The sequence below is a fragment of the Pan troglodytes genome, chromosome 9, assembly GCF_028858775.2.
Source record: "Pan troglodytes isolate AG18354 chromosome 9, NHGRI_mPanTro3-v2.0_pri, whole genome shotgun sequence".
Classification (NCBI taxonomy): domain Eukaryota; kingdom Metazoa; phylum Chordata; class Mammalia; order Primates; family Hominidae; genus Pan; species Pan troglodytes.
In genome coordinates this window covers 101683968-101700832 of record NC_072407.2, presented here as the reverse complement: position 1 = coordinate 101700832, position 16865 = coordinate 101683968, and the positions used below count along the sequence as shown (strand labels likewise).

General features: G+C 35.0%; 1 protein-coding gene across 1 annotated transcript in view; it reads right to left on the bottom strand.

Annotated features, from left to right (window-relative positions):
• CNTN5 (contactin 5) overlaps positions 1 to 16865 on the bottom strand; it is a 1335093-nt gene that overhangs the window by 736912 nt on the left and 581316 nt on the right. The window lies entirely within an intron of this gene.

Here is a 16865-nt window from a genome sequence, read left to right as displayed (position 1 = left end):
TGGGAATGTTAACCAATAATGAACAAAGTAGGTAATAAATTCTGTGATAAAACTATGTGTAGGGCACTATAGATGAACGGTTAGGTGGAATTTGTCTTTCAACATTCATTTTACCAGACTCATTTGTCTCAGTGGTTTCATTTTATACATTTATTTATTCATACTTTCTTTTGGTTTGTCTTCATGTGTTAAGTTCTTCTGTCTCCCCAATGGATAATGCACAGAATTTGGTAATATATTGATCTCAATATTCCTTTGCACATCGAAAAAATCTCCTCTAGAACTATAGGGATCTCAAGTTCTAAAATGTTTCATAAGTTGTCATTGAGGAAAATAAGAGATTAGAGTATCTTTTCAAAAAAAAATTGTCATTAGTCTCTACTAAAGTTTATGTGTCACTTTTCTATGGACTAATATAGCCAAGCTTTATGGAAACTTTGTCAGAGCCTTCGGGAAGATAATGGATAAATCACCTCCATTTTGTCTATCAAAAATCATGTAACAAACATCTGCACTAATATTCCTTGAAAATGTACTATTATCCTTCTTAGAACTTTATAAATGTTTCATTTATAAAGAAACATACCTGTCACCATCCCCTTCAATAATAACTTACACTGCAGCCAGGATGGTTTTTCAGAAATGCAGATCTGAACTGATCATGCTACGTGGTTCTCAGGTTGGAAATTAGACTAGTTAGCATATCTTAAAAGGTCCTTCTCTCTCAATCTTTGAGTTGCAGCCATATCAAACAATTGACAGGTTTTTTTTTTTGTTTTTGTTTTTGTTTTGTTTTGTTTGAGACGGAGTCTCACTCTGTTGCCCAGGCTGGAGTGCAATGGCACAATCTTGGCTCACTGCAACCTCCACCTCCTGGGTTCAAGCAATTCTCCTGCCTCAGCCTCCCGAGTAGCTGGGATTACAGGCACGTGCCACCATGCCCAGCTAATTTTTATATTTTTAGTAGAGACAGGGTTTTGCCATGTTGGCCAGGCTGGTCTCGAACTCCTGACCTCAGGTCATCGACCCGCCTCGGCCTCCCAAAGTGCTGGGATTACAGGCGTGAGCCACTGCACCAGGCCATAATTGACAGTTTTTTTAAAGGACCTATGCTTTCCTTAATTCCAGCCTCTACCCTCTGTGAAAAATATTTCACCTTCTTTACCTCCCATGTAGTCATCATCTGTATCATCATCTATATCAGTTTTTATCACTTCCTCACATTCTTTCCCCAAATTCTAAGTTAAATTTCTTCATAGGTTTTGCCACAGCAACCTCCACTAACTCTTATACTGCTATATAAACTGCTATATAATAGCCTATTATCCACATTCTCTACTAGATTCTAAGAAAATATCCATATTCTATTCATATCTATATCTTATAATCTGGTCGAGGATATGGGTAATTCTCTAGTCAGGGACAAACATCATAGCAATTTCTATCATAGTGAATTATCAGAATTATTTTATCATAACACCATGAAGTACATGGTATAATATACTCACATTATAGTTAAGAGAACTGATGTTTAAGGAGATTAAGTTCAAAGTCACATGGCAGGAAGTGTAAAGCCAGGGTGCAGAATCAAGTAGTCTGACTTTAGAGCTTAGACTATTATTATTCTTAATAATATATCTTATGTGTTATTTTTATTTCTAGTGACTGCCACATCGGAATGGCAAACGTTAGGGGAAGTAGAGGGAACAGAGCGGACTTATAAAAGGGTAGCAAGAGTGATTCTTGAGGTGATAGAATAATTCTATATTTTGACTTATACAAATCTATAAATGTCAAAGTTGCACAGAACTAAAAACATACAATGCTTACATGGAGAAGTGTATACAGAACAGGTGCAGAACATGTAAAATCTAGGCCAGTCATGGTGGCTTACACATGTAATCCCAACACACTGAGAGGCCGAGGAGTGCAAATTACTTGAGCCCAGGAGTTGAAGACCAGCCTGAACAAAATGGCAAAACCCTGTCTCGGCAAAAAGTACAAAAATTAATCCCAGCTACTCAGGAGGCTGAGGTGGGAGGATTGCTTGAGTGCAAGATGTGGAGGTTGCAGTGAGCTGAGATCATGCCACTACTCTCCAGCCTGGACAATAGAATGAGACTCTGCTCCAAAAAAAATTAAAAAAAAAAAAACAAGATGTGTAAAATCCAAATAAAGTGTGTGGATTTTATCAATGTCAATTTCCTGAATGTGATGTTGTACTATAATTACACAACATACTATTAATACCAGTAGGGGTAACTAGTTGAAAGGTACATAGGACTTCTCTGTACTATTCTTGGCAACTTCCTGTGAATTCCTAATTATTTCAAAACAAAAAGCCCCAAAAGAAAAGTAAATCAAAAGAACAAGTCAGTTTCAGTAGCTAAGCTGTCATCATCAGAAGAAGGGATATCACTATTCATCCAAATATAGGTAGGAAAACTGTGGATTAGGTTTCATAAAATCAGTAATAATTGAGTAAATTTTCACTAAAAATTCTTCTTAAAAAGTTGGGTTATACTAACTTGAAGTTAAATTCTAATCTTGTGATTTTATAAAGAAAAATCTATTAACAAAACGATGTAATTTTGATGGTAAAAATAGTTTAGAGAAGTCCAAAAGCCAAAAGTACAATTAGAGCCCAATAACAAATGAAGCAGATCCTCTCATTTGCATGAAACAAGAACAAATATAAGTAGTAGTTTCAAGTATTTATGATTTCTTAGTTATCTAATAATTAATCTTGGTAAATTTTTTCTTATTCACTCTTCCTCGGCAAGATACATTTTCTTATATACACATTTTATATCTATATAATATATATTTTTATATATTTATGATATATACCATTATATTGTTATATATAATAGGTATATATAATAAAATAGATATAGTATTACTTCTATATTTATCTATCTCCCTACCTACCTACACACACATGCACACACACACATAAACAACAGTACGGCCATTCTTAGGAAAAACTTAAATTCTACCTTGTTCTTGAGAAAGTTCATCGTAAGGATTATAAGCTTACAGAAAAAGGGGATACTTCTTTATAGGTTGTGCTTTGTGTTGCTATTGGCTGCCAAGTTATTTATCAAGTGGGGTACAATAAAAAAAAAATAAGCCAATGGACTAGGAAAATAGGGTTACTTCCCATCAGTTCCACAGTTCCAGCCTCACAACACAAATTTTTATTGTTAGCATTTAAGCACCTGGATCGAGGAGCAAAGATCTGTAACAGATTGTCGCAGAAACATCCAGCAAAGCCCAGAGAACTGGGAGATGCACAGTGGATACTGGATTCCTTTTCCACCTCCCAGCTCTAACTACTCCCAACCCCTAAGGCTAAGAATCACTAATCCAATTCAGTGCCTTTTTCTTCCCTTAAACAGCCAAAGGGTGTATGTGATCTCAAGCCACTGAGACAAGCCTTGCTAACAGATGGAGTCCTTAAGTCAGCTATTTGTGGCTCCCACCATCCCTGCACTCGTGGCACAATGAAAAAAGCAAAATGTAAGTATGAAAGCTTGAACTTGAGAAAACCATGTTTATTTTTCCCTTTACTCTGGATGGTTTCACTGTTATTATGACTTGATTCGGAAACCTGAGAAATGATTGTATGTACATGACAAAAATAAACAATGAATGAAAATACTTCATATAGATATTTGGAATTGATATAGTAAAAACAAGCACGTAAGAGTGTAATACCTATATGAAATAATGGAATTACAGCTTGTTGCTACATTTGGATAAAAAATGATTAAAGCTGCCTAGCCTAAATTCTTCCACTTTCAAGTTTATTTTGACTGACAGAAAATGAATATTTCAAACACATATAAAACTTTGCTAATCTTTTGGAAACATAATTCACATGCTATATAGCTATAACAGAGTTTTATAATTATTCTATAGTTATAACAATGCAGGAAACAATTCAGGAAACATTTTGACTCATTCCAATATTTTTAGCAAAATCTAGATTTTAAACATCTAAAATTAGCCAAACATAAAGTACAAGTTAACAGTTTACATCAAAAATATTTATTCTAAAATGTATTTGTGCAAATAACCCTTCATTTTATTTCATCTGACAAACTTTATTTAGTGGATGCTTTTTAATTCCATCAAATCACAAATGCAAGTATCTATTATCCTCAGAATAAAAATGGTGAATCATTATTTTGTCAAATATATCATCCTGATATTACTTTACTATAAGGATTTTAGTTTTTTATATTTAATGCCAAAATAAAGATTAAAATTTCAATCTTTTTGCTGCATATTATCGGTACTTTTTCTCTCTCTTCTTATCCCTGCTATCTTTATTGCCTGCTTCTTGCCTGATTTTATTCTCGCTTTACTTTTTGCTATGTCCTTTGTATAAGTCTATTTTCATGCTGCTATAGAGAACTGCCCAAGACTGGGTAATTTATAAAGGAAAGAGGTTTACTTGACTCACAGTTCAGCACGGCTGGGGAGGCCTCAGAAAAACTCACAAACACAGCGGAAGGCGAAAGAGAAGCAAGGAACCTTCTTCCCAAGGCTGCAGGAAGGAGACAGGCCCAGCGAAGCCGGGAAGAGCCCCTTATAAAACCATCAGATCTCATGAGAGCTAACTCACCATCGCAGAGAACAGCACGGGGAAAACCGCCCCCATGATTTAACTACCTCCACCTGGTCTCTTTCTTGACACGTGGGGATTATGGTGCTTACAATTCAAGATGAGATTCAGGTGGGGACACAAAGCCTAACCATATCATCCTTCTTTGGCTTTTTTTCTTTAATGATGGATGGTGCCTGTGAGCATCGTGGTTGTGGACTAAAGACCCTGAGCCAGAAATCTAGCTCTACTTTGCCATTTGGCTTCCAAACTTCCTGGAGTGTAAGTGGCTCTGAAACCGGCCAATTCCCTGGGCTCCACACTTGCATTGGCTTTCTAACCTCAGTTCTTGTCTCTGGGTCCAGTGCTCTCAGTTCCTTGCCCGCTCCTCTTTATACCACTCATCTGTCTACTGGTGTGTCAACTTCACTTCACAACAGTGTTGACATCTCCAAGGCCAGAATTTTGTCTTAGTGCATTCTGAATCTGGCAGAGTGCCTTTCAAATAAAGAATAATAAATAGTTGAAAGAGGGAATCATACGAAATGTTATATGAAAAAGGGAATGAGTCATTGAATGCATAAAGTGAAGTTAAAAAGATTACTAAATGATAATGCCTGTGTTTTGAGAAACTAGAGTACCTTTCAATTTTGTAAAGGCAGCTTTGGAGAGCTCAGGCTCCTACGTTGTTGTTTCATGAAAGACTTAGAATCCTCCAGATCAAAAGTTTTTAAAAAGACTAAAGAAGACAATATGGGTTTAATTACTGTACTATAATAGATGTTCAATATACTATGAAGGGAATTCAATAGGGTTTTTACATAGTACAGGTGGTGTAATTTTTAAGCTTTTATAAAAACTTAACTTTTTACCTACTCAATTTAAATTACGTAAGAGGAAGATGGGGTCAGAGGGATGAAGAGAATAATCCTTAGATCCACAGGTGATAAGTGAGAGAGCCTTTCAAACAGGTGCATCTGACCCCAAACTCCAAAAACCCACTCACTTTCGGCTGCATCTTGCTCAAGCAGAAATTACATCAGTCTTGAGATCAGAAAACCTGGTCAGACTTTGCAATATAGTAGCTTTCTGATTTTGAACATTCTGTTGAGCAATTACGAGTCTCAGTTTCCTCGTAGGGATGGTCTAAATAATATGATGTACTTCACAGAGTTAGTATAAAGACTCAGAAATTCTTATTGCAAGTGCCTCCTACATATCAGTTGCTGAGTAATGTTATTGATCTATTTTGAAGGTTGTGGCTCTAGTGAGCCCTTGAAAAATACAAAATGCAATCATGAGTATGGATGACAACCCCTGTTAACTCTGCATTTTACTCTCCCATATGGAATAAATTCCACAAAATACCTCCTTCATTGTAGGATTATAGAATTCTATTATCCATATTAGGTGTTCAGGTACTATTCTCAAAGACCTTTCTTAAAGTTATCCAAAAGTATAAAACTGCCAGTCTATCCAATTGGCTGTTAAGACAACTTTTCCATATGTAATTTTGTTTCCTGGTCAAATGAAGCTATTAGAATGACGGGAAAAGGAAGCATATTATACCTTTGTAGTGAAGATTGTGTATTCCTCCATCCACCTTTTTCAACTACTTGGGTTGATTATAATATACATGAATCATGAAAGAGTTGAAATTGGTAAATTCATAGCTATTGAATAGGACTACTGATTTAAATATAGTTTACTTTCAATTGAACACAAATCCATTTTCCTCTGTGTATTTACTCAACCACAGACTCTATTAATGCACACTTAGAGAATTTGAACTGACTCTTATTTTGCATTTAACTTTTCTAAGCCGCCAGATAAATACTAGAAGGACTGTGATTAATTGTACGTCTTTAGTAAGATTTATCTCCTTTGAGTCAACCTGATAAATTACAGCTGTATATATTTTACTCAGATGAATTATATCTGTTTGGGGGAATCTCTAAATACTGGTGGGTTTGAAAAGCTTTTAGAATGTATCTGTTACTGACTACACTATTGAAATGCACTATGCTGTAGCTGAGTATTCTTTTGATGTAGTTATTATGGGTTAGGAAACTCCTGTGATAAGAATGTGGACAATATGTAATTATTCAAATAAACTTTTTGATGTATGAAGGTACAGCAGCATCTATAGGAAAATGACAGCCTAAGCTGTCTTTGTTGGCACCTTGAAAATAAAGTTCGAAATCATTTGCATCACATTAAAAAAGGGAATGAAGATCTTTATTTTGTGATCATTCACCAGCACCTTGAGTGCAAAATACCATGAAGGCTCAACTACATTAGTAAGCAGTTTCAATGATTTGCTTTGGTGTGCACGCGTACTTGGGTACTTAGGATTGTGTGTCTACTCCCCACTTTTTTCTAAGCACATAGCCCTGCTTATTTATTGCTCTCTTTAACAAATATTTCTCTTTTGCTTCTGAAACCATTGCTTCTTCCATCCCTGCTATACCCTTACCTTGGGGAAATCTCTCACACTTGCTCCCATTACCTGGAATATTTAATGAAAACAACCTAAACTAAGCTTGCGACCTTTCATTATAGCTATCTATCTAACTTTTATCATTTCCTAACATGCAGCCACTGGAATCCCTGCTCGGTTTAATATCACATGTTCTTCACATATTCCCTTGTAGTAATTTTCCCGTCTGCACTGAAACTAAGTTTTGCTTTCACCTGATAATTATATAAATGTCACCATCCTCTCTTAAAGAGACCCATGTCATGAAGTAATAGTTCGATTTCTTACAGACTAATTTTACCTCTTTGAATCTGATTAAAGCACTGTCTGGAAAACAAAATATGTTCTAAGATCCCTATCCACCTTCCTCCATAAATTCATCATTTGGATTCCATTATTTCTCATCATGTTATGTCTAGTCCTGGTCCTAAATTTTGGTGTGGGACTGAGAATCTATACCTGACTGAGAAATAACACCAGACAGAATATGATGTATCAGGGCCAGACTCAAATAGGCCATTACATCAGTGATATTTTCCTACTGGCAGACTAGAGAACTCATTAATAGAACCCCTACAGTCTGAATATTTTAGAGTTAGTTGGGAAAAAGGGACTTAATATTCGCTTAATCCTTCTGTATGTCATACATTATGCTAAGTGTTTTGCACACATTAGAAAGCAGGGTTAAGTGTTTCGACTTTTGAACTAGACTGACAAAGCTCTACCATATATCGTCTTTGTGGCATTGAACAAGTACCTGAATCTCGATTTCTTCATTTGTATTAAAAGGATTAACAGTGCAATTTATCTTATAAACATGTTATAAGGATTGAATAAGGTAACACATGTGAATCACTATACATAGTGCCTGGCACATAGAACGTGAGGAATTTCCATTAACTGCTATTACCTCTGTCTTTCTAACAACCCTAAGAAAAAGAAAATGGCACTGAGTAAATCTAATGACCTTGCAAAAACAACTACACCCAGTAAACAGTTGAGCCAGAGCACTAATATTGTTTCTTTTTCTGTTTTCAAAGTCTATATTCTTTCCACTATAATCTTCTATCCAATATAAACATCACCTCAACAGTGGCTCTGAGAGATGATGATACCTATCTTATCTCAATAATCTAAAGTTCCTAAGTGAATGAGCCTGAGAATCTGTTCCTATGTTCCTGATGAACCTGCTTCATCAGCCAGAACCAGGATAGGCATATCAACCAATTCCTGTTTCTTTCCTCTTTTCCCCAATAATCAATTCCTAATTTTCTACTTGGGTCTTCCTGGACTTCTGTGTGTTCCACGGTTCCCTGAATACATTAATGATTACATTAGGCATCAGCCATAACCTTATGAAAAGAAAAAGAACCTAGACAGGTGGGGTCTTTCTGATCTGCGCAGGTATCACCCATAGCCACTAGTATTATGAGGAGCCCTTCCTTAGTCAGATGCTCAGAATAATTGCTTACCACTCATCTTTTGGGGTCTACGTATCCTTGCTCAGAATAATTGCTTGCCACTTATCTCTTTGGGTCTATATATCCTTGTTTATCTACTGTTTTGTTGTTTATCAAATACAAAGAGACATCAGTATTGTAACACAAGTTTAAACAACCATAAGTATAAATAAGCACAAGGCAAGAGAACAAAAATTTGAATTCTAACTGGAGTTTTATACATTGATCCAAAACATCCATTCTAAGCTATATGCATCATCTGTCATAACCATGTCATTTCCAGGAAGAAAGGGAGACATTTGGGAATAGTCATGTGAAACTGGCATACAAAGGTAAAGGACAAGTTTAAGAAAATGGGGTGCATATTTATCAGTGAGAAAGGAGAATAAGTGTTGAAATTAATTTTAATAGAGCAGATTGCAATGTCTATGTCCATTGCTAGATTTTAATACTCCTACAGTTCTATGATCGCCACTTAATGAACATTCATAACTATTGAGACTTAGAACTCATATAGACACACATTGTCCTTATAATAATCTACATACATATGTGAACTAGAAGAATGGAAAGCTAGATGATTAAGTTTACTGCCTGTAATAGCTGACTAGGGCTAGTGTAACGAAGGACCACAAATAGAGTGGCTTAAGCAACACAAGTTTAGCATCTCAGAGTTCTGGAGGCTCTGAGGATAAAATCTGATCTGGGGCCTCTCTACTTGTCTTGTAGATGACTATGTTAATCTCCCTGTGTCTCTTCATGTCATCTTCACTTTATGCATGTTTGTTTCTGTGTACAATTTTTCTCTTTTTATAAGGAAACCAGGCTTACTGGATTAGGTCCCAATCTCATCAACTCATTTTACATTGATTACCTCTGTAAAGGCCCAATCTCCAAATAAAGTCACATTCTGACCAGGAAGGTTAGAAGGTCAACATTGTTTTCCTTGTAAGACAAAATTCAACCCATGCATTGCCCTTACTACCTAGTCTAATCTTACTGTTTTGTAAACCTGATCATTCTTGCTGACATCAGTTTCCTGGGCAAGCAAACAAGGTAGTGGGCTGTAACATCTGCCAGTAACCAAAAGGACTTCCAATTCCTAGTATGCAGCATAGATGGGACAACACATATTTATTAAACATTTTATTGAAAATTATGACTTTTCAGCAGATGATATAGTAGTTTTAGAAGAGATTGGCAGTATAGAAGTTTTGAGTTCACAAACACTGTGATTTTTGATACTATTTTTTTTTTTTACATTGCACAGACTCCTCCCCAGACCTTCCCATAAAGTAGTGGGAGCCAAACCATGTGTTGTTTTCCTTAAATGGCCACAGTTCATTTGTATGTGTTTTTTATTATAACTATATTAATATATGGGTAGTGCTCTCAATTGAAGTAGCCAGAAATGTGCCTGATCAATACAATTGCCAATGAACCTTTTGCTCCTTTTATTGGCTCTTCCGCTGTGTTCTTGGCTCACCTAACACTTGAGTTCATATGAATGTAAACACTGCGCTTTCCTCTTTAATATCTCCTCTGAATTCACTAAGTTAACAAGTACTATTTCTACTAACTAAATCTACTTCTATTCTCCATCAAAAATATTTTTATCTTATTATTAATATTATTCAATAAAGTAAATAATCAAAATAGAAACTAGAAGTTAATATACAAAATTATATCCCCCAATATATTATGTATACATAATATATATTTGTATAAAAGTATGTCTCTATCTCATGGTAACTATTTTATCTGCACCTCTTCAGTAATCTACACGATTTGTATCTATTATTAGATTCTTAAGAACTTGTACTTCATCTGATGAATTTGGAATTTCTATAACACAGTTATTATATATGTATGCATATCTCTGTATATGTAATATTTAAAACATTTGTTAGTATATTGGTAAAATGGTTATGCATTTTGTAGATATAAGCTAGTCTGTAAAGTGATATGATTAAAAAGGTATATGGCATACTCTCTACTATTGAGCAAAGTAACTTTATGTGCAGAAGTGTGACATATACCTCTAAATGTAAAAAAGCATACACAGTCTTTTATGGCTAGTTGCCAGGTGGCTGGCTCAGAAAGCAAGCAGCACAGAATTTAAAGAGGAAGCCAGTATCCTACTGGGCATTGGAGAACAGAGAGGAGGTGGGATTGATTAGTCTCAGAGCAGGATGAGAATTAAGGAAAGAAAATTTTTAGGGTGTGGTGTCACCAAAGAAGGAGAAATACAAATTCGTTGTTTAGTAAAGTTTGCTTTGTCAAGAAGTTTATGTATAATGAATTTGAGGAGGTTGTGGTGGAAATCCCTGTGGAGTACTTTGAATATCAAGTTAATTTAGATTATTTTCTTACTCTCAAGGGATATTTCTAGGCAAAGTTTAGAAGATGTGATTTAAGGATCTTTTCTATTATTAATGTTTAGAAGAGGCTTGAGGGATGACAAATATTGACAGGAAGTGGTAACTGCTAGGACTAGCAGGTAGAAAGAAAAAGAGGTTTACCAAGACAGCCCGAAGGAAAGAAAACAAAGTTTGATGATTTACTAAGTGGACTTAGAAGGGAAGACAGAACCCTCAGAAAGGACTATATTTTTTGAGGTTATAAAGTAGAAAATGTAAGAAGCAATGAGTTCCACTTTCAACATCTTGAGTAAAGATTAAATAAAGTCACGTTTGTTGTAATTTGGAAATAATTTATAGAGAGATGGCAGATGAAATCAGAAATTTATTTAACAAATACTTATTAAAAACCTTCCAAGTGCCAAACTTTGGAGATAAAAAGGGAAATAAGGTATATGTGATCCTTGTTGTTTAGTAGGAGAGACAAACAAACACAAAAAGTAAATAAATATTTAAGACAAAACAAGGAGAGAAGGGTCCTAAGCCAATTACATTTGCAGTAGATATAAATGCTGCTTGATACAGTAGAAGTTCAGTGTCAACGAAATTCAGTGAAGAGATGCTTAGAAATTAACAATGATCAACTGGACCCAAAATACCTTTGAGCTTCTTGAAAATGTCATCCTATGTGTTTATTTATTTTTCATTTCCATGGTAAACAGAATATTTTATCCTTTAATATGTAAAGGTGAAAAAAGAAAGGAGAAGCTAAAATTCCTCATTTAGGTGCTCCAACACCGGTGGATAACCTTGTATAAAAATTGTTTGAAAAAACTGGCTTCTACCCATCTTCCTATTGAGCTGGTATTATAGTTGCAGAGGGCTGGCTGAGAACTTCAGAGAACAGTACCCCAATCCTCCTGAGTCCAACACTTATCCTAGGGGTAAGGAGAGGCAGTTTGCCCTGGGAAGCTGGGATGAATTGAGGGTGACCGTATTCTTAGCCTAGATGTACTCAGGCAACAGCTGAAGTGGGCAAAGTTAGTCCTTGGCCTCTCCCTTACCCATTACAATTGATACCTAATTAACATGAGGTAAAATAATCATTATGCAAATAATTAAATGTGTCACATTAATTTTTATGTAAGTTGCATTAGCTCACAACATCCTATTTCAGCAGGGAACATGAACCTTCCACGCTGGTCTTATATTGCTCACATAGCAAGTAATTGGTTACTAGGTTTAAAATTAGAGAAAATATATTTTCATGTCAGTTTTTTTCTTCATTTGTGCAAATTTATGGAGTACATGAGGAATTTTGTTACAGGTATAAAATGCATAGTGATTAAAAAATCAGGGTACTCAGGGTGTCCATCACAGCACATTTTTGTTAAGTGTACAGCACATTTTTGTTAAGTGCAGCCATTTTACTCTGCTATCAGAGACTGAGTTTATTCCTCCTCCCTTGTTTGTACCCTTAAACCCATTTCTCTTCATCCTCGTATCAGTTCTTAAAAGTCAACTTCAGTCCTGCCGTCATCAGGAAAGGTTTTTTTCTCTTTACTTTTAAAGTAGATGACCCCATTTGGTTTCTTTTCTCCACATTCCTATAGCTTTTATGTATTAATATATTAAATATTAATGATCTAGTTTTATTGACTTTTAAATGTCTTTTTGTAAATCTGTCATTTTCCCATATGGATTTTAAACTTCTGACAAAGTGTCTGTGCCTAATAAATCAAATAATACACCATTCAATATGTTGTAAACATTCAATAAATTCTTATTATGTGATTGATGCATTGATGATGGCCACCCAAAGATTTTGAGGAACATTTGCACAAAGAATTTGGTCTGGATGTGAACATATTAACCTTGGTATATCAGGAGGAAGGGATATTAATATGTGATAAAATGTTTTACATATAATTAGTATAACTCACTTTACTTTAAAATACATAATGTAATAACATCTGTGCCCTTCAACATAGAACACTATTTGGAAATAACACTGAAATATTATCAAAATGACAAGTAACTCAGCAGGCAACTGGCATCTTAAAGGATGTTTGATTTCTTATAAAATCTTACAGATATAATATGTAAAATAATACACAAATCAATAACAAGTTAAAATCCATTTCTAAATGGCTAAATCCATGTTAAAAAATCTCTCAGAAAATCGTTCTCTTCTCAAGCTATGTGTCAATAAGCAACCTATGAAAGGTGGAGACATTTTCAAAAAAACAACTCAAAAGGGTTATTGTAGTTATTTTATAAAATCCAATTTCCTCAATGCCTCAGAATGTAGATATCTTATTTTATGTTAAAAAAAAAACACCTCCAAGTAACAAATTGAGATTTACAGGTAGTTTTTAGACACAGTGTATATTATGAGGATACAATATTTCACTGCTTTAAAATCAATTAACCATGTATCTACATTATTTCAAAAATCAACTTTAAAAAGTGAAACTATGACTCATAATTTTGATTTTCTTAAATGTTGGCTCTCATATCAAATTCTCCTAATCTTATCTCATTAATAAAGGACATTATTAAAGACATATATATCATAGGCATAATTTTGAGCTTTACAGTATTTTTTAAATTGACTTTAACTAACATTTATCATAGATTAAAATGAAATATGTCATTGCTTGTCAGGAAAAATGGTGTTTTTCCTGCATATTAAAATATAAATTATTCCCTACTGTAAAAGTCCTAAAGTTCCACAGTAATATTAGCAAAAGTTTATGGCCAAATATAATGTGATGATGTGAAATATCACCTACATATGCCCTTTCCTGCTTCCCTCAGCTATCACTGGCACCTTCCCATCTGAGTGCTAAACTGGAAGTGCTGGACTGTTAGTTCACATATGAGAAAAAAAAAGCTATCTTTTTAATCCTAAATTAAAAAGAAGTACCTTTCCAAAGGGCAAACTTCAAAAATCTCCCTTAAGATATTAAGGAGGCAAAAGCCTTCTGCCATGAAAGAAAGGGACAAAGAGACAAAGAAAGGAAGGAAGAAGGGAAGGAAAGAAGGAAGGGAAAAAGGAAGGAAGGAAGGGAGGGAGGGAGGGCGGGAAGAAAGGAGAGAGAGAGAGAAAGAAAGAAAGAAAGAAAAGAAAAGAAAAGAAAAGAAAAGAAAAGAAAAGAAGGAAAGAAGGAAGGAAGGAAGGAAGGAAGAAAAGGTTCCGGCCTGAGGAATGGGGGTGGCATGGATACAGTTTTAGGGAGCAAAAATTGTTATTCTTGACATACCTCCCCACAATATGTAGGAATATTTGCAAGTGAAGGAAACTGGTATCATATTCCCTACATGGAATTTTCCAATCAACAGAATCTCTAGACACATCCTAATGGCTCAGAATTGTGATAAATGCCAAAAAGAGATGACAGAGTGGTATTACAAGAAGGAAGGTGTCAACGAGGGCTTACTATTTCTGCGTAGCTGATGCAACCTGGGAAGGAATCCCTGGGCTTCCCACACACCCAAGGAACCAAGGAGATGCTATGGCATTCATAAGCTTGCCACTTCCATGGCCCCACACCAAGAAGGCATCCAGAAGTGAAAAATACCGGAGAAAGCTGTGGGGTGATTACTCATTGAACATGTGAGGTAGAAGTAATCATTTCTCTGTAGAATTCTTGGTACCCTGAGGTTATGGAGTGTGTGGCCAGCTGGGCACTGGAGGAACACTTAATGTGCCACAAGTTAGTCTTATAATAACACAAAAGAGTTAGTATAAGATATCTGAGAAAGCAGAGGACCTAAAATTAAACAGCTAGATATAACCAGTACCGGAAAACAGGCTGGGTAAAAACCCTGACAGTCAGAGCCAGTAGATAACTGAGCACACACTAAACAAACAACCTATATATTTTTTTTTCAGTCTTAAACATAAATAGAGTTTCCACTCCTTCCAAGCTCCCCTCACTACTCTTTGGACGGGCTTGAAATATTTTGGGAGTTTAGAACGTGCAATAGGAAGGAGAAGAATTCAAAATAGCTTAATTTTCCTACCTCTATTCTACTAGAGACTACTCAAACCTGAAGGAATTGAAAGCATACAAAGGTGGACTGAATTTAACTAATTGGGATAGAATCACTTGTAGACGACTTGCTACAGGGGTGAGGCATGCTGAGGCTTCAGAACCAAGAACATTCCGTGAGACTCCAGCTTTATATTTGCTTATATCTGATGCTAAATATTCAATTATATTTGTTACTCAAATGAATCATATGATTGGTATTGTTTAATATATCCTCTTACAACAGTAGGAGAGTCTTCTGGATCAGAAACCATTTCCTAACTCTAACGCATCAAGAAGTTGAGATCTGAAAATGAATACCATGTATAGCTTCTAAAAAATTAGATGTATAAAGAAAACTTATCTCAAAAACTAAGTGCTGATCATTTTTCTTGCTAATCATTGATTGAAGAAAACTTCCCATGTGTAACAGGATTAATAATAATAATACCAGAACAGGTCATCATTTTTCAAGCATATTAGTTTTATATGTATGCCTATTTCAACCCAATATAATTTATTGCGATTATTATTGTCTATTTATAAAGTTTTGAATCCTTTGGCCTGATGGACATCTTTAGTTTTATAGCCTGGCAAACAGAAGTTGCTTTATATTTCATTCAACTTCAAGTATTCCAGTAGTGGAATTCTGAAAAGAGAATTGGCTATCTGCCAACACAAATAATTCAATCGGAACAAATATGTTTTTTCCTCCCACATGTTTATGTAATGGTACCAAGTATACTAATATATAGTCTATGTTAATTTTACTTCTGAAGCAAAGACATATAAGAAAACATTTCTTTAAGATAATTTGCTTCAGACTTCTTTATGAGGCTTATGAGCTTTTTCCCTAAATCTGTGATTAGTGGGTGTTTATGAGATGTTTACAAAATGCTGATTGAATGAATGTGTGTTAAATAAGAGATTCACATAAGAGATAGTAGCCCTTGGTAGTTTGCTGTGATCTTTTCTTCACATTGCATTTCTATGAATAAAAATCTATATTGTCTTCTGAGTTTCCAGAACTCCTTGCTCTTACTATGCTATTAGTAGGATAGTCAATGACTGAATTCATCTCTTCAGCAGGATTCCAGGTTACTTAAACTCATATCTTAATCCTATCTTTTGGTATAGGATGACATTTCTCAGCCACAAAGTAAATGATCTCTGTAATTTTTAGCAAAGTCCTGAAGTGGCTCCAAAATTTAGTAATGGTCTTCTTGACTATCCTGCAAAAGCTTTAATTTAGATTGTGATGCCTGAGCCTTGGAAAGTATCTTCACCAAGGCAAGACCCAAAAGATTATCTGGGTCTCTTAGATCAGTGATCCTCAAACTTTAAAGCGTGTCTTGAATCAGGGGGATCTTGCTGAAATGCAAATTTCAGAGTCTGTAGATTGGGTTAAGATTCTGCATGTCTAACAAGTTCCCAAGTGATACTGATGTGGCTGGTTAGGGACTTAGACTCGAAGCACAAAGGCTTTAAAAGGCCTTAAACCCTTATGAGGGATATGATGCACCGCACTAAAGTTCAATATTTATTGATTTTAATTATAAAGATCACACATTTCTTGCAACTAATAGTATATACAGTCATATATATATGGCAGAAGGAGGAATTCAGTGAAGTATCAGCATTATAAGAATTGAGATTCATACATCGAGGACAAAGCCTCCGTATTGTTAGTTTTTCTTTATTTAGAATAAGGTATTAGAGAAAAACACTGGTAATTCATACATAAACTGTGTGCTTTATGGCTTATCATATGTTTCTGATTCCTGTGGCATATTTACCTTGGCTTTTCCACAAATTGCTTTTTAATATTGCACTTTACCTATTATTTTTACTAATATTTCATGTTGATACTTGTTTAAAAGAGACATGTTTGAGAGGTTTAGAATATTTTCATATTAA